The following is a 14,274-nucleotide window of genomic DNA, read 5'->3' on the forward strand; positions in this document are numbered from 1 at the left end:
TAATCATTTCTAAGCTGCAGGTGAATTCTGTAAGCTCGTGTAAGTAAAAGCAACAGTACCACAGGAAACTCTCGGGAAAGGGTGTCCGTTAAACCATGAAAGATGTTTCTCATCCCCAAAACACACTATTACATGCAAAAAATACTATACTAATGCTTTCTGGATATTTCAACTTATTTTTTCACAATTGGGAAATTGTCCTGTGCCTTATCATAAATATTCAAGTAGGCAATCGACCTACTCCTACAATATTCCTGAATTGTGAACTTATGTTGTATTTATTTTTACCTTTTTTATTATCTGGGTGTTTCCCTGTTATTGTGGGGAAACTCAGGCATTCCTTTCAGCAGATTTTGTCTGTTGAATCCAAAGCCTGTAAAATTGAGGGGTTTACTGTAATTTCGTCTTGTGCCTTTCGAGGTGCCGTCGAGACCTGGTGTCATAGCGGAGCTGAGCCTGCGCTCGCAGCCCTCACTGCTGCTGCTGCTCTGGCGCAAGCCAGAGAGGCAGCTTGCTGGTGGACGTGCTGTGGCTCCTGTGGTGTGGGTGTGGGTGTGGGACTTCTCCTCTTTCTCCGTTTTCAGCAGCTCCGCGTGCTCTGGCAGCGGTGCAGTCTGTGGGACACTGCACTGCGCTCTGGCCCGTCTGCGGTTGTGCTCTTCCGGAGGCTCTCTGACTAGAATCGGACTAGAACTGGGGGGCTGTTGGTTTTCCAGAGGCTGTTTGGTGAAGTTCCAGCACTGCACTGCGCATGCTTCGCTCTGACTTAATGAAATGCCCACGTTTCCATTGAGGTTCTGTGGGTTCTTGTGGGTTGGCCGGAGTCCTGCTCATGCTGTTCCCAGATCAGGGGTGTCGCACTCAGGGCAGGGCCGGCTGTCATCTGGTTTTTATTTATACCTGAGTTCTCAGTTGCACAGCTGGTCTCATTATTTAACAGCATAATTAATACTTCTAACCAAGCTTGAAGATGTTGTCTAGGTAACCGTACTTTTACCGAAGTGCAGTTTTGCAGTAAACAACTGTAGAAGGCCTTAAAAATCTAATTAAGTCTCAAATCTGTCTAATTACGAAAATAATTAGGTGTAATGCTTAATTGACTGTTGGAATTGGACCAAAACCAAAAGGGCACCAGGCCCTGCAGAAACTGGGTTTGACACCTCTCTAGACTGAAGGAGCAGGCTTGCTGTTGGCTGATCCACCTGCTCCTCCCTTTGCTAAACAGAGCTCAGCTCTCCAAAGGCCAGGGGCCAGGAGTGTTGCCTCATGGGAGAGTTCAGCGGTATATATGTGTGTGCTCCTGCTGTAAAGGGAGGTTGGTGGAACAGCACCATGGCTTTTTAGCCTTTAGATTTACAGTTTTCATGTGTATGCATGAGCAATGTATTATGCGGAGCTTTGCAAAGTGAAGGTGTACACTATTAATATGCTTAAAGCCCTTTTAATCACTGGAAATGAGTCACTGACTTAATGCAAGAGTAGCTACATTTGAAAAATGGAATGTTAATTCCAAGTAATTCGGGTTTTTTTTACCATACGTTTGAACCCTTAAAACATGTGGTCCCAGACTGTAATGAGTGGTATTTTCCTGATTTTAAATGTTGGCTAAGATTAAGTTTGTGTGGTACAATGGTTTTTTTTAAAGGCATTTTCTCTTGTATTCCAGTTCTGTAAAATGCAACTTTTACCAGAACATTTTTGTCTTGCGTCCTCCAACTTTGTCTTCCACTAATAAGAGAGCTATTTCAGGAAAGTAAGACATTATGTCTCGCTTCCTAAAGCCATTGAAGTCAAGGCTGTGTTTTTTTCCAGACCAGACAGTCCTGTCTCACAGGCCTTGTTCTTCCAAACAGTCTGATTCACATAGGGTCACTTTGTCCCACTCGCACATCAGCACGATACTGCAGTAAAATCATTGCCAGTCTTTATGGAGCAAATACATGAACTACAAATCCCCAACTGCTGCTGCGGTGGCATCTGCTTTTTTTAGCCTCTTCAGAAGAATGGTGTACAAGAGATTAAATAATTTGTTAGAACTAGAAACCTTCTGGTGTAACAAAGCCCCTTTCCTTAACCACTGTAAGTCTTAGCTTCACCATAATTAGTGGTTCTGCAGGTGGCTAGCGATTTAAATCTTGTGACTGTTACATTATAATTGGGAATTTAACACTTCATTTTAGGTACCGTGCTTACTGCTGTGATTGGATCACATCTGAACAGTTTAGATGATTATATTTTAGTTTACAAATGTTGCAGTTCCTAGTCGTTGAAGAATAGAGTATAATGAGAAAAGAATTTCAGCAAAACAGTGGTGTGGATGAGCGGTCAGTTATAAGAGGTCAGAAACAATACACTGTATTACATTACTGACCAGGAGACTACCTGAGAGCCCAGACTGTCCGTCAGTGAACCATCCACGTCTGTTCTATAAAGGAGCTATGTCTGTAATGGATGTCTTTCATAAATTGTTTTATAAATGCCAATATTGACACTTAAGCCCCTTTCTTTTATGAATGAGGATGATCCTCTGACATGAAGAGCTCCTGTAATTGCTTTCTCTTGTAATCCCTGCTGTGTGCTGGACTGATGGTCCAGTACAAAGATGCAAGCCAGTTGACTCCAGCAGTCAAGCCGATTTTTGTTTTTGGTGGAGCTGATCCAAGTCTGATTTGCAACCAGGGACTCGTATAGTTTTGAGGTTGGTATGATTAGATGGTTTTGATTTCTAAAGACGTGACCTCTTTTTCTGACAGCTGGACTTCATGCTCTCGTCGGTGAAATTCTGACTGGAGACAGACGGGAAGAAAAAGCACCGTGCAAATTGTGTAGACTTTGCAGCAGGCCGTGTGACACTTCATTTAAAATGTTTAAGCGGAGCGCGGGGGACCTGATGCCAGCATCCGGTATCCTCAAAGGCCTTGACGAAGTCAAACCCTTGCGAGACGAAACGGTGAAATCAGAACCAGAGAACACAAGTGCCAAGCGTGTGGAATATGAATTTAGAACGGGGAGCACGAGGCGCTTCTTGATTCACCGAAGGGTTGTGGGAGTGTGGATCAGGCTACCTAGCCATGTTGTTGAAACCGAAAACCCAGATTCTTTCACGAAACAGCTGAAGGAGATCCTGACATCATTTAGCTTTTAACGGCCAGATGGGCCTTTTTCTCATCCTCTCATTGTCTTTCTCCCCACTCCCGCGCCACTGTGTGGTACCCCATCCTGTTTTTGGTTTTGCCCTTGCGATTCGTTTTCTCTCCTGCCCTCTGCCTCCTGTCTTCTGAGCCTCTCGTCGTGCTGGTATGGATCTCTTTTCATCAGACGTCCACACTTACAAGCCTGGTTTATGCTTTTTCAATTTGTGGCCATTCGTTATTCATTGCTTCTCCACTCTGTTGCTTTGGATCTGGGTCCTGTGTAAAGGCCCGTGGGTTTTCTTGGCAGTGGAATTGGCGCAGTCTGCTTTTTTCCGAAGCTCTTCCATACTCGATGCCCTCCCAGAAGCTCCGAAGCAGAAGTTCCCTCCTCTTCTGAGCAGAGCCTTGCAGAGAAGGGGGGTACTTCTGGCATTGTCCACCCACAGGACGGAGCGGCAGAGAGGAACAGGATTGTGGGCTGGTGAGCCTGGAAAGTAGAGAAGGACAGGAAGGGAATTGCAGGGTCTGACTGTTCACCAGCTATGATGTAGGAAGGGATTGTTAACCCTTCTGTGAAACTCAGTCAGTCAGTGTGTCTGCCTGTAAGTCTTGCCTATGTCTGCTCAAATCTCTCAGATCTGTCCATCCACCATTGAGTTCATCCGTCCATAAGGTTGCAGGCTCGGCACAACAGGATGTCTGGCCTTTTATGTTGCTAGTTTCCAGTTTCTCTGAAAAAAGAGAGACATCGTTTGATTAAGGAACTAGAACTTCCTGGAGCTTATAGCTATTTCACAAACTAAAAGCATCCTCTTATTAGAAATCTGCAGGGACTGAAAAAGGGGACGAACCAGCAGCTGAGAGGTGTTGCTCTTCAGGACGTGTAGGTGTGTTTCTCAGAGGGTAAGCCAGTGAAGATGAGTTCCTGGAGCTCTGTGCTACTGAGGCGATGTTTTTGCAGAAGGATACTGATGTCTGGGGAGGGAGGGGACTGGCTGGGGCTCACTGCCAGTTTCTTGCAATGTGGGACTGGAGAAGGAGAGAGGAGAGGGGAGAGTGTTTCACTGAGCCACTGCCGTTGCTGAATTGATAGGAATGTTACCCAGGGCTATAAGTGAGCTCTCAAAGAGGAGAACAAATTGTGCCGAGTTCAGAAGCTATTATAAAACCTTATAGATGTCTCTTGACATCGGAGGCATTTATTTTGCCCTTCGTGTTTTTGTTACAGCATTAAAGAGCTACCAAAACTGTGCTCCTGGATCGGAGCCTTGAAATACCCCTGGGAATTCAAGTGTATTGCTGAAGAGAGGATCAGCCCCCGCAGTGTGACCAAATAGCACCTAATGCATTACATCAGGGTCGAGCACAGCTGTTCGCTTAAAGAGGATTTAAAATAAATAGAATAAATACAGCGAAAGAAAATCGCTTTCAGGGATTGGGATAGCACATAATCACCAAGATACTGACCCACGGATAATCCTAAATTTGTTTTTTTCATATGTTATCTAAAGTTGCTTATATAAATCTATAAAGCATCCTTATCATATATTACAGTGTGCAATACATGTAAAAGCAATTCGTTCTATTAATAATTAATGTTTTAATAATGTCGCCCTTTTGCTCTTAATCTCAACCTGGAGCAGACTGGAGATACAGTGTCACGTGTTGTGGGCTGTTGTCGATGAGTGTCCAACCTGTAGTTTGAGAAAAGGGAAAAGTGGGACATGTACTGAGTGGTTATCTAACTTGCTAACAAGCAGCGTTTGCAAGTTCCTGGAAAGCGCTTTCCTTAACCAAGCCGCGAGCCTGTCAGGCTTGGTCTGTGAGACGCATGAGGCCCTTATTTTCAGGATGGCCTAAGCGTCGCTGACCCATGTAGGACCATGTCAAAACAAGGTGGAAGCCACCAATCTCTCTCTGGACCTTAAACCAGGGCCCCAGCCACAGTGCCACCCTTACATAAATATTTAAGTTCAAAGTGAATTCAAGTGGTTTTCCCTCTAACCCTTTAATTCACATGGATTCTTTGGTTATTATAACACAAATGTTCCATGACTCGGGCTTCTTCAGGATTGCAGTACTGCCGTACGTTCGAGAGCCAGCAAAAGAGTCTCAAGAGGTGAAATAGATTAAACTGCTGTGTCATTTTATCATTGGACGAAGAGCGGCGGTGCAGAGACCGCATTCCTGCATTTGGCTCCTGCATCAGCTGGTCTTCGTGGGTCTGAGCTCCTGGCCCGTTCGGCAGTGCCTGGAGTTTTTGGTGGGGCTGGTCTGGGTATATCTGGGAATGTCTGGGTGATCCGTCAGGTGTCGGCCGACCCGCAGTGTTCGCAGCCCCACCAGGGAAGGCGACCCCCCCTGTTGTTGACGAGTGCAGGTGCGATCTGCGCCGTGAAGATGAAGGATGGAGTTCATCAGTAGTCAGCTGAAGGACTCGCTCCTCGCTGCCGTTCTTAGAAACGAACTCCCACCTCCCCAACCAGCTGACTGTTCCCTTTGCGCTCTTCCTGTGCTGTTTGCTTTCCATAACCTCCCTTGTCACGTCAGCTGCTCCTTCCCAGTGAAGACCAGTTCATATAAATGTTCTAGGTGAACTAATTCAGTCCCTCATGGTTATTTTGCCTACACCACCACCATCGTCGGGTGAATTGCTTCCTTATTAAGTGTGCCACTGGCTGTTTTTTTAAATACCTCCTTTCTTGGGTTTTAAAAATAATTGAGGATAATTTTGCAGTGTGTTTAAAGACTTTAATCCCCCCCCCAAGTTCATTTGTGTGTGACCTGTTGTATTTTAAGGATGGTAAATATAGTTGTTCTCTCACTGAAAAGCTGGGATTTATTTCAAATGGGATTTATTATAAATATTGTGAATAAATACAATTGTACTGCGACTCAGTTTATTCCCTTCTGCCATCCTCTTTTCAAGTTTATCTAACTAGGTGTTGGTATTGGCGTATTTCTGTGACAGGCTATAATGTTACGTCAGGCAAGATTCTCAGTGTTGCATTCTTTATTGTAATTATACACCCAATAGGGAGGTGTGTGAAAAAATGAGACAGCGTTTGTTTTATGTATTATTCATTTTGTGCCCATGACACTGTTTTTACCAAAGGCTTTAAAAGTAGTCTTTCTGCAAAAGAGTGTCTTTGCATCCTGTGAAGAACTCGTTTGACAGTAAGGAAACCGCACTGTACTGAGCCTGTTTATGAAATCGGGATCTCTCCCAATAAAAAAAACCAACCTTGTTGCAGATGCCGAGCCCATCTGCTCGTTAGGTAACAGAAATGTATTGACTGATATTTTACAGTGATGTTGGTGTTTATCCCTCCCTACGTCCCCTTCTGCTGTTCAGGGTTTAATTACAGATTCCATGGGAACCAAGCCAAGATCCAGCCCAGCCTCTCCGATTAGTGACTGAAGCTCTTTCGTAGGGGATCGCTCCCGAAAGACTCCCTGCCACACTGCCGGAGAACTGCGATCGCGCAGGTGCTCACGTGACTTCTGTTCGGTTTCGGTTTTCGCGTTTGTTCTTGTTTGAAAATTGAATTTCAGTAAGTTCTGTTTTCTGCCAACGTCTTCACCCCCAGTTGGCTGCGGTCAGTCTGAATGCCTCTCCGGCCATCCAAGGGCAGGGGATGGACTGCCCCAGAGGCGCAGAACCACTCACCTTGGGTCTGCGGCGCTGAGCGGATGTGCAGGGAAAATCCGCATTGCAGTGTTGCAATTAGTTTGTGTCCAAGCGCCTCGCATCTACCTGTTGTAAATTGGCCGGTTGTGGACAGGAGAAGAGAAGTACCAAACGGTTTTCCCCAGCGTACCTGCAGTTTGGGTGAGCGCAGGTAGCGTGCAGAGCAGAAGACTAACAGAGCAACACAGGTGATCTCTGCTAGGGATGCTTTGGAGTGTTTCTGGGATTCACCGAGTGCTGGAACGATTCAGATCCTTTGAGATGTGCGAGCTGTCCAGTCCAGCCCTTGAGATGCAGACTCCTCCAGTTGATCCAGGCCTTATCCTGGTGCAGTAATGATCTCATGTGTAGCTCTGCTCGGAGTTCGATTGCCTGCTGCCCGGCTGTCGTCTGCAGCCCGGAGTACCTATCCTCCCATTGCCATACCTATCTGCATTGTTTGCAATGTATCCGTGAGACAGGTTCGTCCTAACTGAATGCTCGACATGACATGGGTGTGCTCACTCTGGTATTGCAGAAATAAAAAGTCTAAAACTCACTCTGGGTGGTACAGAAAACATCAAGAGGGCAGACAAGCATGTGTTTATCATTCAGGTGAAAGTAATATTTGCTGGGATTTATAATCATTATAACAGTATTCAGAAATACTGACATAAGCCTGTACCTGAACAAGAAAAAAACTGCATGTTGCTTTGGTATCTATGTGCTACTGTATGTACTACCAGTCACAATATATTTTTTTCGATATAGGTACATTAACAGTGCTTGAAACGCATTGTGCAGGCTTCACAGTATTTTACCTGCTAATGTGTCACCTGTCAAATACGGGGTTAGCCATATCCTGATTTTCAGCCATCTCTTACTTTCCTTTAACCAAAGTGGATTAACAAGGTCCCGAAGGCAAATCCAATGCTGACAATACTTGAATATGCACAGTGAGTTCTATAATAAGCTTTGCAGATGGAATTTGGCATTCTGTGTTGTACATTGCATGCAAGCTAGAAAGTACAGTGGTGGCATTACCTGCTCTCATTTGATGATTTACAACAAGCATGGTGATTTTATGTAACAAAACAGTTAAAAGCATATATTGCATATTGGATAGAAAAGTGGTTAATTTTTCTTACACGTGTTCACTTTGGCAGTGGAGTCTACCATGTGCCACGAGTGCAATTTCAGTAATTCCGCTTTCTTGTGTCTGAAATCTTGCATGGAACACCTAGGAGCAGGTCACAGACCATTTATTGAGAGATGCCAGCCTAGAGCAGGTTATTCTGAAGATGTTTTAAGAAGGATAAGATCCTTTCTTTGTGCTCTTCTGGATGTCTTTGCTGTATAGATCTCTCAAACTAATCGCCTGGAGAAAACTCCAATTCACTCTGTTCAGTTCCATAATTAAGAAGGAAAAACCAGGGAATCCCAGTATCCCACAGTCCGGAAAAGGTCAGAGTGAATGATTTACACAACTGCAGATTCACTTTTATTCTTGTATAGCGTCTTTCAAAACAGAGCATTTTCATGGCACTTTATAGAGTAAAAACTGTACAGTATACAGAATATGCATTAAAACCAGATGTAAAGACAGACCAGATTAAAATCTGGATTTGAATGTTGTCTTTCAAGATGCTGTTTTTCTTCATTGTATTTATTCACACAATTTAATCCCCTGCAGAAGCATGGAAATGGGACTTCAAGTTATCAGAGTGGATCAATATGGAAGCTGGCATTACTTCCAGGATGGCTGAATTCCACAAGCCGATATAGATTTTATCTCTCGTTTTTCACCCTTATGATTTCTTGACTGAACTGATTTTGTTTGAATATGTCTGACTGGAAGCCAGCCAGTGCCTCTTTGAGTCGGGCACCCAGGAACAATACGGCAGTATTGCAGTACTGTGCTCTCGGAGAGTCCTGCAATATTTCAGCCTCAGTTCACATTCACTCTTGTTAGTGTGCTAGGATTTCTATCGGGGAAGCTTAACCACTTCATATTTTTGGAGACAAAAGGACATTTATCAAAATAATTACTTCTCTTCTTGCATTCTCGCATTGTCGGTTGCAATTTTATGGGAGCTCTGCATCTCACTGGTTGTTTTAGACTGTACACTATGGTGATTTTCATTTTACTGCATGATGGATTAATATGTGAACATCTTGTGCCTCAATTCTGTGCAGAGGTGCTAATTTATTTGTTCCTGCCGGTTATGAATGAGCTCTTGACCTACTCCAGAGAGCAATTGAGATTGCATAGATACTGGCAGTGCAGTCCTCCTTCTTTGATTGAAATTTCATTCTCGAAGAACATGTACAGAGTGAGTAAATTGGATGTGAAAGAATCTTCAAAAAAAGACTTGATTGAAGGTATAGCAGAGGCTATTTCACTTCAAATTTCATGACGCACAATCTCAACTCTATTAGAATTTATTAAACTGTCGACGTCTCGGCAGAAGAAAACTTTCATCAGATGTACAAATGTGACCTGACAAAGGTCTTATCACCTAACTAGAAGCATACCATGTGAGAAAGGTTTTCTAATAAGATTACCTCCCAATTAATCAAGAAGATTAGATTATGATTATAATGGAGTTAAATGTTTGTTTTTTTCATATGTTATCTAAAGTTTATATGTTTTTCTTATTTCTGTCTGAATTCAGAACCTTAGCCTTGTGTGTTTTTCTTTTTGAACCGTTGCAAACTAACAGCAGTGGGCTTTTCACATGATGGACAGCCCTATTTGAATATTTTTTTAAGCCTAATGCAGTAACACCTGTCCTGTCAAACAACAAAAAAAATATTTTTTACATAAGGAAAACAGTCCAGTAATACTACTTAAGGGGGAAAAGAGTATGTTTTTTTTCAGATAACATAAGGACACGAAGGTGCTTGATTGTTTGGATCAATGTTTGAGATGGTAACACTTTCAAAGCGTTACAATGAACTTCCCAGCCAGCAGCAGGAAACAGCGCTTTGTAGACCCACAGATACTATGACCTTGCACTTGTTGCCTGCTGTAATGCTGCATTTGTGTACAGGCTAGCAGCTACAGGGCAGGCGATGACATGAACTGCAGTCACTCTGAGGGCTGGGACACCTGCCTGCAGTCCAGAGGCAGAGAAACAGCTTGTCACAGCCAAGCGCAGGCCAGGCAGGGACAGGAGAGAGGAGCTTGGTGGGGGAGCAGACTTCCACAACACAGCTATCAATGACACTGAGAGGACAATGAGATTTAAAACCCGAAAACAGCTGATTAAAGTCAAAAATCCCCCTTGTAGTCTGGTAGATTTAATCATTCCATTGTGCACATGATACTTTTTTTCATTTCCATTTAAAGAGCATCATTTCTGATGTATGCAGCAAGGATTTTTCTAGACACATCTGACTCATTTTACTGAATGGAGAGCAATCAAGCCATTGACTCCCAGCAGCTTGCTGTGTGCGTCTCCTGTGCAGATGAGTCACTGCTTGCGAGTGTCTGGAGCTTGTCTTTGAACAGTGGAGCTTCCACTGAAACCTGTGCCCGAAGAATAACAGAAGAGCCCATTAAATCGGAGGACTTGCATGAGTCCCGTCAAGTCTCATTTTACAGCTGCTAATAATGTGATGCGTTCATTTTATTCTCGTCAGAGCTGAAGCCAGCTTGCACAGTTAGCTGGAGACGGTGTCAGTGTCTATACTTCCAGTAGAAACTTGCAAAGAATCGACAAGGAAAAGAGGGGAAAAAATACATTTCTTGACATCTTTCTGTGATGTTTTTGTTCGCTTTTTATCGAAACTGGTGTCGAACAGTGCAGTATTGTCCTTTTCTGGAGCACTGCACTGTGTGGACTCCATTGTGAGCATGGATTCACCACCCTGTCACCTCTCCGTGACGCATTGTCTGAATACGGGCTCTGTGTGGACACCATAGTTCAGTCCTGGCTCCACAGACCGATAAAGTTGCAATATAATATCCCCTGAGCAGTAGATGAGGAGGAAATCACAGCCTTTGAAGGGGGCTGGACACTGTATACACTCGGCTCTTTCCTGTTATTTCATTTTCTGGTTGGTACACATCCTATTTCTGGGTGTTGATAGTGATGCTCTATTTTTGTTCTTTTATAGACCATTACTGGGAAAGGCTAGCTGTCATAGCAGAATAAAAAAACAAATGAAAGCCCACGAGACTACAGTGATAGGCTGTTTGCAGGTGTCACAAAATATTGTGTGCGTGTGGAGGGGAAACAGTTCCTGTTTTAAAAAACAAAAAAGGTTAATTGTTTTAGAAAAACAAGCAATACCAACCCCCTCCTGCTCCAAAAAAAGATAAAACCTATGGAAAAGCTTGGCTTTTCCAGTCTTTTGCTCATCATGGAAAGTAGTGATGCTGATTTATTCTCCCTGGGCCACTTTGATCAATACGGGCAATGTGTTGAGATTAAGAATGTGTCGTTCGGTAGTTAAACAACATAAATGGCTTCTCCGTGACTCCCCACAGTGCCAGATGGCGAATGCTTCTCCCGGATAAGTCGGAGGGAAATCTACTCCTTAAACCTGTCACGCTTGAGTGATAATGGAGGATCGTCCGGGGATCTGTTTCTGCGGTATGGTTTCCATAGAGATTGAGAGGATGGGGAGGGAGAGGGATCACTCGTACAACCTTAACTAGTCTTCTGTAATGTTTCATGCTCCACTGGGTGAAGAGTCAGTTCTCGCCTGTTTACCCTTCTTGCCAGCTGCGTGCTGGTCAGTTTGACCTCGGAGCCCCCAACTGGCAGGAGCAGCCCTGTGTCTTCACAGTGGACTCGAAAGAAATGAAAAACTAGAGAGATTTGTTTGGCTATTGCTTGATATCAAAAACTAGTTTCTAATAGTATAGCAGTGCAATTCAGTTGTGCTTAAGCAGGTGATTGTATATTTTTTCTCTCTATGCGAGATCCATCGTTTAAGTTTTCAGATCACCTAAGGTCATTTTTCTTTAAGCCTGCTTATTTTGGTGAGCTTGAATTCCTGGTCTGTTTAGGGCTGAAAGGTGAGGCTTGACATTTGCTTGTCTTAGAATAAAAGCACAAGACCCGTTCTAGGTGTTTTTGTGGCACAGATTCTGGTGCTTCCGAAAGCCTGAGAAGCCCCAGGTCAACCGGGTGCTGACAGGAACTGGCTGGTGTGAGATGCTGAGAGTGTGCTCAGCCCTGATTCGGGAGATAAGGTCAGAGAAGTGCCGCTCGGAAGCCAGTAGATCGCAATCAGTGGAGCTCTGAAATGGTGCATGAGAAACGTTTATTTAACTCTCCAAATATTCATAATATGTTCCTCTATCAGTTACTATTGACAACCAAAAAGCTGTAGCTAAATTAGATTGACATTCGTGCAAGGTACTTTTCTGTTTTCATTTAGAGCCATCAGACTTAGAAATTCACATTTACAGAGCTTGGGCCGGACTGGTAAATGAAATAAATGCGATAAAACAAATTTGATAAAGGCTACAGGATGAAGCACTTTCTGTGGCTTTTCTCTGAGGTGTTCAAAATGCAGCATGTGCTGCAATAATTTATGGACATCTTTGCCCCCAAGTTATTGTGCCGAGGAAGCTGAAGAAAGAGATTTTTAAATGGGCTGTCAGCACAGTAAAAAACAGTTTCTCTGTTTTTCCCATCAAAGTGGTGCAGCCTTTTGGTGCAGTGTTTAAGTGTATGAGAAGATGAGTGTCATATTTTACTGTAGTGAGAGGGGACTTCAGATTTTCCTTCATACTTCTTTGTTACTCAGCTGCTGTGTTTAACCTACATAGCTCGGAGCAGTCCTGAGGAAGCCAGCATAGACGGGCTCAGGCACACTAACAGATTATGTATCGCGGCGATTATCTGCCAATTCTGTTTCAATTCTGTCCTTTATTGTTTTACAGAAAGAATCTATTGAGGCTTGCATCCCATTCCCACACTCCAATAAAAAAAAAAAGTAACTGGAGACGTGCAGTGCATGAAAGTATTAAATGGAAACCCAATCTCGGGAGTGCAGTGAAGTCTCGGAAAGACTGAGATAATCCTGGACACCGTCCCAGTTGTGTACATGCCTAGCACCTTCTTTGAAATTGGCTGTGCATGTACTGTGCCAGGTTGTCATTTGCATTCTAAATGACAGGGAATTATTTGGAAGACTCGTGAGCTCTGACATCAGTTAAGAGTCATCAGCTTTTCGACTCTGCAGGAGTGCGCGTCATGAACAGCTGGTGCAATGCCTCCCAACTCAATGCACATCTGCACTGTGCACTTTTGACTTGGACTTTGTGTTCACTTTCATGTATTTATTGTTCCGGCTGCTTATTGACTGTACATACCATCGCTATTTATGATGTACTGTTTTGTAATATACTGCCTACATTGTGAGGGGTCGTCTGCTGTGCTGTGAATGTCCTGAGAGAATGGCATGAATAAGAATTGCAATGTACCTGTGCATATGGCAATACACTCCTCTACTCTACTGCTGTAGCTCTAAGCATATACTTCTCAATTTGAAGTTCGTGTGGTATAAAATATGGTGTTTGTTAATACATAGCGTACTATAGGAACACAAGAAATCCTCCAAGACGAGAGGAGGCAAATTGACTCGCCTCTGTTGCTCAGAGGAAGGTTTTATAGAGACTTTAGGTGGCTGCTGACTGCAGGTAATTCGTTGTAAGAGGTGAAAAAGGAAAAAAACAGAGAAATCATTTAGCTGCCATTGAAACCAAATCTGTCTTGGCATTTTAGCAGTAATGTGAGAGAGAATGAGGCTCCAGAAAGTGGGCCTTCATAAAATGCTGCAGTTCTCTGTGCTGATGGATGAGTTTCTACACTTTCGGTGGTACAGCATAGGTTTCTTTGAAGCAGTTCTGCGTCTCAGCCCTGCAGCTCACAAAGTAGAGCTCCTTGTCTGGGGATTACAGTACAGCTCCCCATATCTCTGTCTCCAGGGGCTTGTGAAGCTTTATCTCACAGCTCTCTGGCAGTTTAATGACATCATTAGAATGCCTTGATGAAATTATACACTGGTTAATACTTTCAGAAATCCTGTCTGTTTGGGTTTAGGGAAAAATCAGTTACTTCACTTATAAAGAACCTTTTATTTATTTATTTTTTTGCATAATTTGGGCTTTTAGAAAATAATGTCTTGTACTCCTTAAGTGCAAACACACCTTAAACGCCACATCACTTTCCCCTTGTATAAGACATCCATTTTTCTGTTCTTGTGATTCAAGGTTTTGTTTAATCTTTTAAAGGTATTTCTTGACAAATGTGTGGTTACAAGAACTGTGTTCGTCTCTCGTGACTGCTCCATAACCACTTAGATTCTGGAGTTCTCATGGGCTTCTGTCTCATCTCTAGATTGGGTACTTCTCTTTCTGGAAAACAAATCTGTGTTTGTAGTTGTATTCCAGTTAATTCATTATTTCCGAAAGTGGTAATCAATCTGAAAATTAGGCTGCAGAGGTCT

General features: G+C 43.4%; 1 protein-coding gene across 4 annotated transcripts in view; it reads left to right on the forward strand.

The window, feature by feature from the left end:
• Positions 1-14,274, forward strand: part of agap1 (ArfGAP with GTPase domain, ankyrin repeat and PH domain 1) — a 237,197-nt gene that overhangs the window by 16,992 nt on the left and 205,931 nt on the right. The gene's annotated exons all lie outside the window — the stretch shown is intronic.

This window comes from Lepisosteus oculatus, chromosome 12 (assembly GCF_040954835.1).
Source record: "Lepisosteus oculatus isolate fLepOcu1 chromosome 12, fLepOcu1.hap2, whole genome shotgun sequence".
In the NCBI taxonomy this organism is placed as follows: domain Eukaryota; kingdom Metazoa; phylum Chordata; class Actinopteri; order Semionotiformes; family Lepisosteidae; genus Lepisosteus; species Lepisosteus oculatus.